This window comes from Halichoerus grypus, chromosome 5, assembly GCF_964656455.1.
Source record: "Halichoerus grypus chromosome 5, mHalGry1.hap1.1, whole genome shotgun sequence".
Classification (NCBI taxonomy): Eukaryota; Metazoa; Chordata; class Mammalia; order Carnivora; family Phocidae; genus Halichoerus; species Halichoerus grypus.
This window is the reverse complement of record NC_135716.1, coordinates 172,801,022-172,816,053: the sequence shown is the minus strand read 5'-3', so window position 1 is coordinate 172,816,053 and position 15,032 is coordinate 172,801,022. Positions and strand designations below refer to the sequence as shown.

Genomic DNA, 15,032 nt, shown 5'->3' with positions numbered 1-15,032 from the left:
TAACCATGTGTCCCCGCAGATCACAGCAGATAAGACAGGTCTAGAAGGTGAGTGATGAGGAACAAGCCCAGGACTCCAGTGGGCCCCCAGGATTCAGAAATCTGCCTTGGAATTCCAGAATACATCGTAGGCTTCTCAAACATCCCTGAGATTCTGAACCAGAGCCCAGAGTTCCAGAACAAGCCTAGAATTCCAAAATCTGTCCTTGATTTCCAGAATACTTTCCCCACAGTCCAGAACACACTCTAGCTATCAAAAGAATACCCCTCGTTTCTGGCTGTCTGGGCCCGTTCTGCAAGCAGCTCCACCAAACTCTAAAACACACCCCTAGATGGACATACCCTTCAATTCTTATCTCCTTCTTCCCAGGAGCTGGTTTTCTGTCAGAACCGGGAGGACTGTGGAGCACTCAGGGCTCCTGCTGAAGAAAGAAGAGGGTCTGGGGATGAGCCTAGGGGTTGAGGAGATTGACCTTGTTCTCATACGCAGGAAGTGCACACAGCCCCAGATGTGTGGGCACATGCCAGCCAGCTGTCACGGTCAAAGGCAGCTCCCCCGGCCCAGTGCTCCCAGCACTTTCCACGGTGTACCCTGTGGTCTGCAGCAGGGATGAATCGATACTGAGTCATCCCTACTCTCTGCCAAGGCCCCTGGGTGACCATCAGCACATTAATCCTGGGCCTTCCAAGAGGGGCCAAGCTGGAGGGCGGCCCAAACGCTCCTCTCTGCCCAGGCAGCCTGAGGTGGGGGGCAGCTGAGTTATGAAGGCTTTTCCTCCTGCCCTGGGGTGGGGGTGGCCCCTGCCAACACAGTCACCCAGAGCAATGCCTAAACAAGAGCATCCTCCCCACAAGCTGCTGGAAACTCCAGACTACTTCAGTCTGTTCCCTCTTCCTTTCCCACCACACCGTTCTCCGCCTCTGGTCATCTCCACCCTTAATTCCCTTTCCTTAACCCCACCCCTCACCCCACCCGCTCCTCCACAGTCCAGGCCCTACAGGCTCTCCACCTTCCCATCTCCCTGCCTCCTAGCCTCCACGTCTCCCCTGGGTTCCGCTGCTCACTCGAAAGGCCCTGAGGATCCTACTGTCCTGCTCAGAGCCTCGGCACCACTCCCACACATCGGCCACCTCACCTGAGCATTCGAGGCCCCCGGACGCCTGGACACATCCAGTAGCTCCCATTTACTGTCCCAACCTCTGCGCCCCCAGCTGGCTCGCTCGCTGTTGTTAGAGAAGGCCCAGCCCCGGCTCCCAGGCCTCTTCTCTCTTTCCTCCTCCAAGGCTCTCTGCACCTCTCTAAACCTCCAAACCGGCTGAAGGGCCACCTCCTTGGAAGCGACTGGAGCCACTCCTCACCTTTCTCTGAAACCCCAGCACTGCTTGGCTGTACCACAGCATTTGGACAGAGCTGGCTGAGGATTGTCAGAGCTGCAAGGAGCCGTAGACATAAACAAGTCCAACTAGTTTTCAAACTGGGTTCTGTGGCACCCGAATGGGGGGCAGGGAGGAGCCTCAAAGACTGTGGGAGGAGGGGGGTCAGGAGGGGTGGTGCAGGGCAGAATGTCATTAGCCAGGACGGTCAGAGAAGGCTCTCTGAGGAAGCAACATCCGAGCTGACTCCTGAATTAACAAGGGCCACCTATGTACAGATCATTCTAGGAGCAGGATACTCATGCAAAAAGAAAAGCCAGTGTAAAGGTCCTGAGGCAGAAACAAGCCTGCCATCTTACAAAAGACAACAAGTTCAGGGCAATAGTGACCAAGAGCCAGAGCCATCCAAGGTGAGACCTCCACAGCCCATTCCACTTGGGGGAAAATGGGTTTCACTGCTTAAAAAAATATCAACCCATTGACCTCGTCTAATCCTGCTACTTTACAGAAGAAAAGCTAAGACCCAGCAGGTCCAGGCATTGCCCGAGCTCCAACGGAGAACTGGTGGCCAGGCTGAGACCAGCACTCAGGTCACAGGACACTGCCCCAGGCACCGTCAGTCACCCCTCGTGGGCAGGGCGGACCTCCCCAGCCTCCGGGGCTCAGGGCCACTCACCGACCCTGCTCTGGGTCCCCGCCTGGCCCCATGCGGCGCACAGGTGAGAAGCATGAGGCAATGTCTCCCAGGCCGGGGAGCTCCCGGGAGCAAGCAGCCGGCCAAATGAAGGCTTTATTGGATTTGTTAAACCCGCATCCTGTGGCCAAGGGCCTCCTGGCACAGTCAGCCATCACAGAGGAAAAACCAGAAGAGCAGACGATGAAATTAAAAGGCTTTTCATTTCCAGAGCTGAGGCTGACACACGAAAATGGAGAAAGCATCTCTCCCCGGCTTCTCCCCACCCTCCTCCCCAGGCCCCCTTGCCCCTACCTGTGGCCACAGGGCACTCCCACCCCCCCACCCGGCGGCCCTCCTGTCACACCTGGCCCAGGAGTCAAGGACCTGGAAGGGACTCTGGTGGAGGAAGGACACGTGGGAGGTGTCTGAGAGGTCACCGAGTCCCTCCCACTGCCTCGGGGCTGGATTACCTCCACCTCCAGGACAGCAGGCCCCAAGGGCGGGGAGGGCAGCTCAGGCGAAGGCCGGGGAGGGAGGGGAGACGGTGCGTGGGCAGGAGAAGGCAGGCAGGCTGGGGTCCTGGCCCCGCTCTTGCCCTGACCAGCTCTGTAGCCTCGGGCACGTTACCTGGGCGCCAGGTGCCTCCCCATCCTCCTCGGCTGCAGAAGAGAAGGGATGGCCGGTGCGAGGAGGAAATGAGAGCTTCCGGGGAAAGCTCCTAGCATACAGTAGGCGCCAAACAAATCTCACTTCTTAAAGGTGCCTGGAGCTCTGGTTTTCCACTGAGAAGGCGGGGGGAACCTCTCTGCGTTTGTACTCCCCACTCACAGCCTCACTCCAGCTTCCCCAGAGCCTCTGATCACAGCAAACTATCTGTGTACAAATACGTCCCATTGCACAATGTTTTCACTGCTTCCCCTGGAGAACATCACCCGGTTTCCTTTCAGACCATTCAGGCCACTAAGGTCTTTGTATGTAAACAGATGCGATTTCCCCACCACGATCATCCAAGTGTATGTGTGTATGTGTGAAATTTTGTTAAATGCATGTTCCCAAGGCCAAGTTTACCCACTCCTGTCTGTGTTGCCCTTGAGAAAAAGTCTGTGGGAATTGCACCATAAGAAAACAAGATAGTTTATCCATCACTTTAGAGGAGACTAAGTCACTGCTGGCTCTTTTCAATGTTTATTTGGTTTTTTTTTCCCCCAACAAACATCTATTGAGCACTTAGTGTGTACAAGGCAATGCATTAAATATATTTGGTTCACAAGAGCAAACAAATCAGACCTACCTCCTTTCTTCTTGGAGCTTACACGTCAGGGCTAAGGGACTGGACGGTTAAGTAGATCCATAAACAGTCAAATGACCCAGTTCAAGGGTGCTGGTACATGAATCCATGTCAGCCTGCAGGAAGTCCCTGATCATGTGCCACATGATTCTTTCTTTGGACCTTCTCATCAAGGATATGATGATGGAGGAGTCCTGGATACCAGCAAGCTTGGGGCATTCATGCACAGATGTTCACAGAGCACCTCCTCTGAGCCAGGCACTGTTCCAGGCACCGCAGACACAGCTATGAACAAGACAGACCAAAACCTCTCCTCGTGGGGCGTACATTCCAGTTGAGGGAGCTAGATAATCAACCAATAGATAAGTAAAAGAAAGAGCATATCAGATGCTAGTAGGCGCTATAGAAAAACTAAAGTGGAGGCTACGGAGTGCTGGGAGGCGGGGGTTGCATTTAAATATGACTGGGGAAGGCAGCTCTTTCTGCCCACGGGTCCTGTCCCCATGTTTTAATAAAACATGCTTTTTGCACCAAATAAATAAATAAAAATTAAAAAATAAATAAGTATGACCAGGTAAGGCCTCACTGACAAGACAACCTTTCAGTAAAGGCCAGCCAAACCACCTGGGTAACAACAGAGCATTCTGAACAAAGGAGAAGCATGTGCAAAGGCCCTGGGGTAGGAGTGTGCCTGGCATGTTCTTGAAGCAACAAGGCCAGTGTGGCTGGAGCAGAGTGGCCAAGGGATATGGGGTAGGAGATGAGCTCAGAGGGGAAACAAGAAGAGGCCATTGCAGGAATCCCCACAGCAGGCAGCCAGTGGGGGCGCTGAGACCGGCTGAGATGCACTGAGGAGTGGTTAAAACATGGGCTCTCTAGCCAGGTTGCTGGGATCAAGATTCACCTTGCATAAGTGACTTTAACTCTGTGCCTCCATTTCTTCATCTTAAGATGGACAGGGTGAGCAAGTGTCCCTCCATGGGGATTACATGAGCTAACACCCATGATCGTGTTCAGTACACATCAGGCACTTAAATGTCAGCCCCTTCCCCTCATAGCGGGGAGACCTGGCAAATGCCACCTTCACCTGAGGGTCAAGGTTCACGTCACCAGTGATGCCGTGCACCCCCAGTGTGATGGGACAAGAAGGCTACTTGGCCTCTGCAGTAGGCTTCCCAAAAGCCCATAACCTCAGTCTCGTCGCATGAAGAACGTCAGACAAACCCAAATAAAGGGGCATTTTACAAGAGATCTGGCCATTACTCCTCAACCCTTTCAAGGTCACAGAAAGCAAGAAAGGCTGAGAGTGTCACAGACCAGAGGGCACGAAGGAGACAGGACAGCCAGATGCAGCATGCATTCCTGGAACAGGAAAAGGACATCAGTGGGAAAACGGGTGAAACCCTAAGGAAGTCTGGGGTTGGCTGAATCGTTATGTGCCCATGTTGGTCTCTTAGCTTTGACAAAATACACCACAGTCGTGTAAGGTGCTAATAACAGGGCAAACTAGGTGAGGGGGGTGGAAATCTGAGCTCGTATTAAACTCCCCAAGGACAAGACTGGCATCTTTATATTATTTGTCCAACAAATGTGTAGAGGGGCATCAGGCCGACTCCACTTAATTCTACAGGATCCCCCCGGGGAGAAACAAGGGCCAAGCAAGGAAGGGAAGTGTGGAGAGAAGAGGTTCCCTAACAATCTGGGTTATTCATCCCTGCAAAGGGTACTTCCCCACTGTGGGAAAGGCCCCGACAGAGGCTGGAGAAGCCCTTGTCTTGGAGACCAGAGTCTATACCATCCAAAGAGGAGGCTGAAAACAACCCGGGCAGCTCAAGTCCCCACCAGGACGTCTGTGTCTCTGGGAGATCTCCAAGTCTGAACCCAATCATCCCAAGGGCTGGCCCCAGATCACCCTCTCCTGTCCTGTCCTTGAGAGACACGAGCAGAGGGTAACCGCTCCAACCCTTCACTGGTGACCCATCCACCCACCACCGCACTCCATCACTGCCAGGGGCTCAACAAAGTCTTGCTCCATATGGCAAAGGGCAGATGAAACAGTTCAGGGAGGCAGGCCTTGGACGGGTCGGATCTCAGCCTTGCCACCTCCAGCGGGGAGGTGTGTGACCGGGCTGGGCCCCCTACCCTCTCTGAACCTGCTTCCTCATCCCGAAGTGGGCAGAGTAGTAGAACCTACTTCAGGATTGGTGTGAATGCTCATTAAAAGAGAATTCTAGTAATTATTCTGACGTGGTAAGCGTTGTGCTGGACATAAAAGGGGTACAAAGTTGAACAGCCCTGACCCTGACATCTTCTTGAAGGGAAGTCGGGCATCTAACAATTCATTACAACACAGGAGAGAAGTACTACTGGAAACATCTATTAGGTCACAGAGTCCCACGCCGGACCCCCAGCCCCATATCTCAAGGCTTCAAGAAAGGAATTGTAGGGTCTCCTCCTCAAAATTTAAGGATCCTAGCTTAGTAGGACTCACCTGCCGAAGAAAACTGGCATTTGAAATCTGCATGCCTTGATTAGAGAAAAACTCTTTTTGGCTTTTTTAAAGACACAACAGAAGTAAAGACGCCCTCTTCCTCTCCCTTACATACATGCCCCAGCAGCCTTGACTGCCTTTTCTGCCGCAGCAGCTCCAGTCCCGTGGGCATCCCAGGCACCAGTCCTCCTCTGCTGCCCCCTGCCCTGGTGCTCCACCAGGACAGGCCTCAGTTACCCCAGTGATGACTGTCTCCAGTTTGGCCAGTAGGTAAGGACTCAAAGTGCCAGGGCCAGGCTGTTTGGAGGCCAACACCACATGTAGACGGGCCAATCCTTAAGTGGCAGAGGGCCAAGCTGGGGGGACCAGGGACTCAGCCAAGCTGCCCTAGGCACCAGGAGGAAGTCAGGTGGAGGCACCTGCTGTTGGTGGGGTGCAGAGCCAGTGGGCTGGGGCCAGGGATGCCTGGCTCATAAGAACAGCAATTTCTATCACACGCAAAGTGATTTCATTAACTCGCTGAATCCTCGTGGAACGGGGGCCTATTTTTCTCCCCATTTTGTAGAAAAAAGGGGACTGAGGCCCAGACGGTCACAGAGCTAGTGAGTGGCAGAGTTTGACTTCCAGTCCCGGCCCCCATATTAATCACACCCCTAGTCTGCATCATTTATTCCATTCAGTGGCTCCTTTAGTGCCTCCCAGGCTGCAGGCTCTTGGGACACTGAGCTAAACAAGACCCAGTCGGTCCTGGAAGAGCCTGCAGATGAGGGTGGACAGAGAGTAGCAGCCATTTATAAGAAATCTGATGCTCACCCTGACAGCAGGTGTACACAGCTCTGACAAAGTAGGCAAGGAGCAGCTAACTCTGCCCCGGGCAGTCCTAGGAGGCTTCCCTGAGGTGGCATCATTGGAGCTGGATCTTACCGGATTCTCACAAGGGCCTGCCCATCCAGCAGGGAGAAGTTTATGGGTATGGGCAGCCTGGGGGTTGGCACCGCTCCAACTTCTTACCCCAAGACAAGAAACTGGGTGTTAGTCTTATTCCTCCAGCCTTAGGAGCAGCATGGCCAGGAGCCAGGGCTTTTGGAGCCAGGCTGAAACCAAAACCCCCACTGCCACTTTCTGGCTGTAGAATATTAACACTCACAACAAAGACAATAATAATGCATGGGTGGATAAAGGGATGAATGAATGAATGAATGAACGGGAGTGCTATAGACCCAGAGCTCCTTAACAACTCTGCCTGGAACAAGGTGAGTCCCAGAAACAGAGCTAGGGCTGAGCAAGTATTCATTCCTTCATGCATGCATGCATGCAACACAGACTTGTCGAGCGTGTACTATATGCTGAGCACTGTTCTAGGTGCTGGGGATACAGCAGTGAACAAAATGAGCCCAAATCCCTGCCCTCAAAACCATCCATCGTAGAGAGGGGAGACAAGCTATAAATAACTAAATAAGGAGATATAAATATGTCCGGTCTCAAGAGTTGCTACAGAGAAAGATGAAGTGGGATAAGAAAGCCAGGGAGGGTGTGAGGCCCGCAGGTATGTAGGAAAAGAATGCTCCAGGCGAAAAGAACAGCCAGAACATGAGCTGGCTTGCAGGTGGTGAGACGGCCAGGTGGCCAGTGTGGCTTGGAAGGTGTGGGGGGGGCTTGATCACATAGGGTCTTATTGGCCTTTGTTGAGATCTGGGCTCTTATTCTCGGTGGAACAGGAACCACAGGAGAGCTTCAGGAAGAACAGTGACAGGATATGGCAGGCAGGGCAGGCTGCTGTGCTGACAACAGACAGTAGGGAACACAAAGATAGAAACAGAGGCCAGCATGGAAGTGCCCAATGGGAGTCAGTGGGGCCTGGCTCTGGATGGTAGCAGTGGAGGTGGTGAGTTCTGGACATACGTGGGACGCAGAGCTCAAGAGATTTGCTGAGAGCTTGGATGTGGGATGTAGGGGAAAGGGAAAAGCCAAGATGGCTGCAGAGTTTTGACCTCAGCCACTGGAAGCATGGAGCCCCCATGTACTGGGATGGAGAAGCCCCCATGTACTGGGATGGGGAAGCCCCCATGTACTGGGATGGGGAAGGCAGTGAGACACGAGAACATCCATGTAAAGATGTCAGGTTGAACACAAACAACCACCTTGGTTCCCACCACCACCACCACCCCGCCCCTCAGGGGCTAAAACAATAGTAAAGGGGCTTCTTTAAATGTTTGAAGGTTTGAGCCCACAAGATGGGGAGAATGGGGGAGGAAACAACAGCAACAAAAGTTTAGGAGCTGGAAAATAAATGGACAATTGAGGAAAAAGAATCAGGAAAAAGAAAATTCCCCCAAAGACTCAGGGACTGACCATATCAGGTACCTCTGGAAGCTGGGGTAAAGAACAGTTCAAATAAAGAAAATTCTTTGAAAGGCTGTTTAAGAAGCTGTTATCATCCCAGCCCCCAGACACCTGTAGACTCAAGGACACCAGGCACAGTGCCCAGGATGGTCCCCTACTGATAACAGGGTGATTCTGTGGATATGAAGAAGCTGGATGTCAAGACCCTAACCATCTCCCATCACTCTGCTCTCAGAACACCCGCAGCCAGACTTACACCCTCTGGGCAGACAACTGGAAGAGCTTTTTCTGAGAAACATGATGCACCAAGGAGAAAAGACCTCGAGAAACCCTAGAGATACCAACAGTGGAGGTCTTCCAACCAAACAGCACTGACAGCTCACCCTGTAAAGAAGCCCACAGCCCACAAGACCTACCCACGTACTCAGAGCTTCCAGTCAGCTCCTACTTTACTATTTTTAAATATGCACAGATAACAAAGGTTTGCCAGACATCAGAAGAATGCCTTCAACCTGAAAGATAAAAATAAAACAAACAGAAAACACCAACGTGAAAAAACGTGTCTTAATATCATCATAAGACGTGCATAGGTGAAATTAAAATAGGATTCTCATTTTTAAAAAAAGAGACACAGCATAAAATTTAAAAAAGCTTTTAGAAATTAAAAATATAACAGCAAAAATAAAAAGGAAAAATTGGAAAATAAAGTTTAGCTTTTCCAGACGTGACAGATAAGAGAAAAAAAAGGAAAAAAAATTAGAAGACTTGTCCAGGAGTTCCATCTTCAAATAATAACAATTCTAGGAAGAATAGAAAAACGTGTAGGAGGGGCAAGAATCGTCAATAAAATAGATAAAGAAGATTTCACAGATCCAAAAGACAGCTTTCTAAATTTCAAGGACTCACAGAGGGCCCAGCACAATACATAAACATAGACCCACACCAAGGCACATCATTATGAAATGTCACTATCTTGGGACCTAAGAGAAGATCCTCTAAGATTCCAGATTGAAAAAGTAAGGAATGAGAACAGCTTCCTTCTTCTGGAACAGGCAACAGAGCAAAACCTTCAAATGTTTTGTAGGAAAATAATTTCCAATCTGCAATTCTCTACCTAGACTAGCCAAACTAGCCAAAGGATGAGGATAGAAGAAAGACATGTTCAGATGTGCAAAGTCTCAAAACATTAACATCCCATGGATCTTTTTCCAGGAGCTTCTGGTGGATGTGCTCTACTAAAACAAAGGAACAAACCAAGAGAAAAGAAGACAGGCGATAACAGGAAGCTGAAGATCCAACACAAGAGAGAGTCGGAGGAATCCACCAGGCTAATAGCAAAGGATCCCAGGATAACACCTGTGCACCAGGTGCAGAAAGCAACCAGCCCAACAGGAAGCAGGTCAAGAGGCTCTGGAAGACTCCTTCGGAGATGAAACTGATAGGAAATGGATGCATGCAAATATCTTGAGAGGAGATTCACACTATTGGCCAAAAACTTGCACAGAAAAGGGGGAAAGTCATTGCATTATTGGGAGGATAGGAGAACAAGAAGAGCAAAGTAATGGGGGAGGGAGCAAAGAGAGCTAAATCCTCAACTTCCTTAGTGTACAGCCAGATAGCTAGAGTTCCACTTCTGACATGGCAATGTGAGGAGATCTGCAAATTTGTTTCCCAGTGAAACTGCTGAAAAAAAATTTTTTTTATTTTATTGTTATATTAGTCACCATACAATACATCATTGGTTTTTGATGTGGTGATCCACGATCCATTGTTTTCTTATAACACCCAGTACTCCATGCAGTACATGCCCTCCTTAATACCCATCACTGGGCTAACCAATCCCCCCTCCCCCCTCCCCTCTAAAACCCTGTTTGTTTCTCAGAGTCCATAGTCTCTCATGGTTCATCTCTCCCTCCAATCCCCCCCCATTTTTCCCTTCCTTCTCCTAATGTCCTCCATGCTATTCCTTATGTTCCACAAATAAGTGAAACCATATGATAATTGACTTTCTCTGCTTGACTTATTTCACTTAGCATAATCTCCTCCAGTCCCATCCATGTTGATGTAAAAGTTGGGTATTCATCCTTTCTGATGGCTGAGTAATATTCCATCGTATATATGGACCACATCTTCTTTATCCATTCATCTGTTGAAGGGCATCTCGGCTCTTTCCACAGTTTGGCTATTGCGGACATTGCTGCTATGAACATTGGGGTGCATATGGCCCTTCTTTTCACTACATCTGTGTCTTTGGGGTAAATACCCAGTAGTGCAATTGCTGGGTCATAGGGTAGCTCTATTTTTTAATTTTTGAGGAACCTCCACGCTGTTTTCCAAAGTGGCTGTACCAACTTGCATTCCCACCAACAGTTTAAGAGGGTTCCCCTTTCTCCACAACCTCTCCAACATTTGTTGTTTCTTTCCCTGTCCATTTTTGCCATTCTAACTGGTGTAAGGTGGTATCTCAATGTGGTTTTGATTTGGATTTCCCTGATGGCTAATGATGATGAACATTTTTTCATGTGTCTATTAACCATTTGTAGGTCTTCTTCAGAGAAGTGTCTTTTCATATCTTCTGCCCACTTTTTGACTTGATTATTTGTTTTTTGGGTGTTGAGTTTGAGAAGTTCTTTATAGATCTTGGATACCAGCCCTTTATCTGTAGTGTCATTTGCAAATATCTTCTCTGAAAATTATTTTAAAACAACCATTTAAAGTCTGTGGAAATGGTCCTAAGTGCATACAGCAAATGAAGAAACATCCATTCAAGAAAACCTAATAAAACTCTGTAAGAACAGCAAGAGTGTGCAGCATTTGAACTATGATGCACTTCCTTCCCCTGCCTTCTCAGCTCAGCATTATGGAAACTCCACTCCAGATGGGCATAGCCAATACCACAGGGCTCTCTCTCCCCCCACTTCCTGGTTGGAGGCCTGCAGTATCTTCCCAGGAAGGGCAGGATATCGGTCTATCTCATCCTGCCTCAGCTTACTGTTGCACACGCTATGTCTAGGTGAGTACAGCTGAGAGATGGGGGCTCCCTTCTTCTTCCCAGCCCCCACAGTGGGATGGAGGCTCTGCCTTGTGTATGGCATGCTGGGGCCCCAATCACCCTCATCCTGGCTCACTCATAAAGCAGAGTTTCCATGCCAGGAGAAGCAAACTGAGAAGACCAGAGACCACAGCCAGCCCCCACTCCATCAACTACCCAGCTCCTAAAGGAGGAATGTCACTCAGAAAGAAGAGTGCCACTGTCCCCATACCCAGTTCCAGAACCCTGGCTCAGATACCCTGCCCAAGGGGAGAGAGAGACCATAAATTAAGAGTTCCAAAACTTGTCTCAAAAGCACTGAATTCATTTGCAACAGAGTCTGGGGAAGTTAAAGCTTAAGGACACTCTCAAAACCAATAAATATTGCAGTGAAAAACAATTAAGAGGAGACCAGGGGGTTCATTTGACATTTAACTAAATCATAAACTGACCAGTTTATCAGAGAGAACCAGGGAAGGAGACAGATAAGAAGAGTCCTCTTAGGGTCAGAACAAATCTCAAACAATGATCTCAAAAACTATATCCTCAGAGAAGACCAGAATTGCTATCATATATTATTTAAGACGTTCAATTTCCAACAAAAAAAAATTACAAGTTATGCATATAAATGAGAAATTTTGGCCCACATACAAGAAAAGAAACAAGCAACAAATTACCTGTGAGAGTAACCAAATGTCAGATTTAACAAAGAATTCTAAGTAGCTATTACAAATATTTTCAAATAACTAGAGAAAGTCATGCTTAACGAAGTAAAAGAAGGTATGATGACAATGTCTCATCAAATAGAGAACATTAAAAAAGAGACAGAGTTATTTTTTAATGGAAATTCTGGAGCTGAAAAGTACAATAATTGAAATGAAAATTTCACTACAGGGGCTCACCAGTTGATTGGAACTGGCAGAAGAAATAATTAGCAAACTTGAAGATAGATTGGTAGAGATTATGCAATCTAAAGAACAGACAGAAAAAAGCACAAAAGAAAATGAGCTTCAGGGAAGTGGGGAACCCTATTAAGTTCACTAATGCATGCATAATGGGAGTATCAGAAAGAGAAGAGACAAAGAAATGAGCAGAAAAAAAAATTCAAATAATGGCTGAAAACGTCCCAAATTATGAAAAACTTTATAGATTTAGGAAGTTCAAAAAACTCCAAGAAGGATAAATTCAAAGTAGCAAAAGTGCTGAAAGCCAAAGATAAGGAGGAAATCTCCAAGAGAGCAAGAGAAAAATTATCACTTACAAGGGAACTCAATAAAAGAGCTGACTTCTCATCAGAAACACTGGGGCTAGAAGGCAATGGGAAAACATATTCAAAGTGCTTAAAGAAAAATACTGCCCCAAGAACCCTATATCCAGAAAAACCATCTTTCAAAAAAAAAAGGAGAAATAAAGACCATCCCAGTATTACTCTACTACCAAAACCAGAAAAAGACATCACAAGAAATTACAGACCAATATCTTTTATGAATATAGATGCAAAATCCTCAGTAAAATCCTAGCAAACCAAACCCAGCAATATATAAAAAGAATTATACACCATGACCAAGTGGGATGTAGCCCAGGAATGCAAGGTTGGTTTAACATCTGAAAATCAATTAACGTGATACGCCATATCGACAGGATTTTGTAAAGTCACATGATTACCTCAATAAATACAGAAAAGGCATTTGACAAAATCCAACATCCTTTCATGATTAAAAAAACAACAACAACACTCAACAAACTAGGAATAGAAGAGAACTTCTTCAACTCGATGAAGGGCATCTTTGAAAAATCCACAGCTAACATCATACTTAATGGTGAAATACTGAATTGCTCTCCTAAAATTGGGAACAAGACAGGGGCGCCTGGGTAGCTCAGTCGGTTGTGTGTGACTCTTGATTTCAGCTCAGGTCATGATCTCGGGGTCATGAGATCGAGCCGCACGTTGGGCTCCATGCCAAGCGTGGAACCTGGTTAAGATGCTCTCTCTCCCTCTGCCCCACCCCCCCTAAATTAATTAATCAATTTAATTTAATAGGGAACAAGACAAGGATATCCGCTCTCACCACTTCTATTCAACATTGTATTGGAGGTCCTAGCCAGGGCACTTAGGCAAGAAAAAGAAAGAAAGAGGTAAAATGCCTCTATTTACAGATGATATGATCATATATACAGATAATTCTAAGCAATCCACTAAAAATTAAGAGCTAACAAACAAGTTGAGCAAGGTTGCAGGATACAAGATCAATATACAAAAATCAATTGTATTTTTACACACTTGCAAAGAAAATGAAATTAAGAAAACAGTTCCATTTAGTTAGTATCAAAAAATAAAATACTTAGGAATAAATTTGACGAAAGAAGTGCAAAACTTATACTTTGAAAACCACAAAACCTTACTAAAAAAATTAGAGAACACCTAGAGGCATCTGGCTGGCTCAGTCAGAAGATGCGACTCTTGATCTCGTGGTCACGTCAAGCCCCACGTTGGGTGCAGAGATTACTTAAATAAAAACTTTTTTAAAAAGCTTAAAAAGAAGAGAAAAGGGGTGCCTGAGTGGTTCAGTCGATTAAGCGTCTGCCTTCAGCTCAGGTCATGATCCCGAGGTCCTGGGATCGAGCCCTGTGTCAGCCTCCCTGCTCAGCAGGGAACTTGCTTCTCCCTCTCCCTCTGCCCTTCCCCCCGCCCCGGCTTATGCTGGTGCTCTCTCTCTCTCTCTCTCTCTCTCTCTCTCTCTCTCTCTCGTGCTCTGTCTCTCTCTCAAATAAATAAAATCTTTAAAAGAAAAGAAAAAATTAAAGATCTAAATTAAACACAAGACATCCTATGTTTATGGATCATAAAAATTAATATCATTGGGGCACCTGGGTGGCTCAGTCAGTTAAATGTCCAACTCTTGACTTCAGTTCAGGTCATGACCTCAGGGTCATGAGATCGAGCCCCTCGTCAGGCTCCATGCTTAAGATTGTCTCTGACCTACTAAGGTAAAAGGAAAGCTCCTACTTGAGTGCCTGTACTTACTCTGTCCTATTCTCACAACTGAGGTGCAATGGGTTGCCCCTGTTTTACAGAAAGAAAGAAAAAAAAAAAAAACCTGCTGCTTGGAGAGGTGATGTGACTTACCCAAGGTGACGCCAAGCAGGAGGAAGTAAGGCGGCTGGGATGGAAATCCAGGCTTCTTCCTTCCAGGTCCCAAGGGAACACCCTCTCCTCCAAAACCTCCTCCCCTTGAGGTTGTTAGGGAGAAGTCCTGGTGACAGCCTCTGCCACTAGGGACAGCCCAGACCTGCCCCAGGCTCCAAACAGAGCAGAATCAGCCCAGCTCTTCTGAGGACCCAGTTGCTGTGGGGCCTCCACACCCGCCCCATCCAGGCGGCCACAGCCGGTCCTAGGCAGATAAATCAAGGGCGACCACGGCGCCTCGGCGCCCTCTAGTGGTGGCAGGAGAGAGCGGCTGTGGGGAGAGAGGAGGGAGGCAGGGAGGTGGCCGGGAAGGGGGAGGGGACGAGGGGCAGAGGGGGAGAGTTGAGGCTGAGGAAGGCGTGGGACTGAAGTAAGAGGAGACCTGCAGGGCATTTTTCTTGGCTCCAGAGCCCCTCCTTCCCCTGCAGTGCTCCCTCTGCCGGCTGCCCCTCTGGGTTTCTGCCCTCCAGCTCAGCCCAAGCCCTGGGGACTTGAGAGGGACACCCCTGCCCCCACGGAATGGTTGAAACTCCGTTCTCTCCCTCCAGACTGGGACAGCCCCTCTGTCTCCTGGGATAGAGCTGCTGACCTTCTCCCCACAAGACCTCACCCAGCTGTAGCAGGGTGAGGGGCTCCCTCCCTC

At 48.3% G+C, this 15,032-nt stretch overlaps 1 long non-coding RNA gene across 6 annotated transcripts in view; it reads right to left on the bottom strand.

Annotated features, from left to right (window-relative positions):
- The window catches only part of LOC118550465 (uncharacterized), a 56,465-nt gene extending 41,888 nt beyond the window's left edge, over nucleotides 1-14,577 (bottom strand). For 5 of the 6 annotated variants that reach the window (XR_004924568.2, XR_004924578.2, XR_004924577.2 and 2 more), the window contains exon 1: nucleotides 14,330-14,577. This is a non-coding gene — a long non-coding RNA (uncharacterized LOC118550465). Of the gene's footprint in view, nucleotides 1-2,676; nucleotides 2,708-14,329 lie in introns of those variants that run through there. The other variant, XR_004924569.2, reaches the window with a different exon arrangement.
- Between the last annotated feature and the right edge of the window lie 455 nt (nucleotides 14,578-15,032).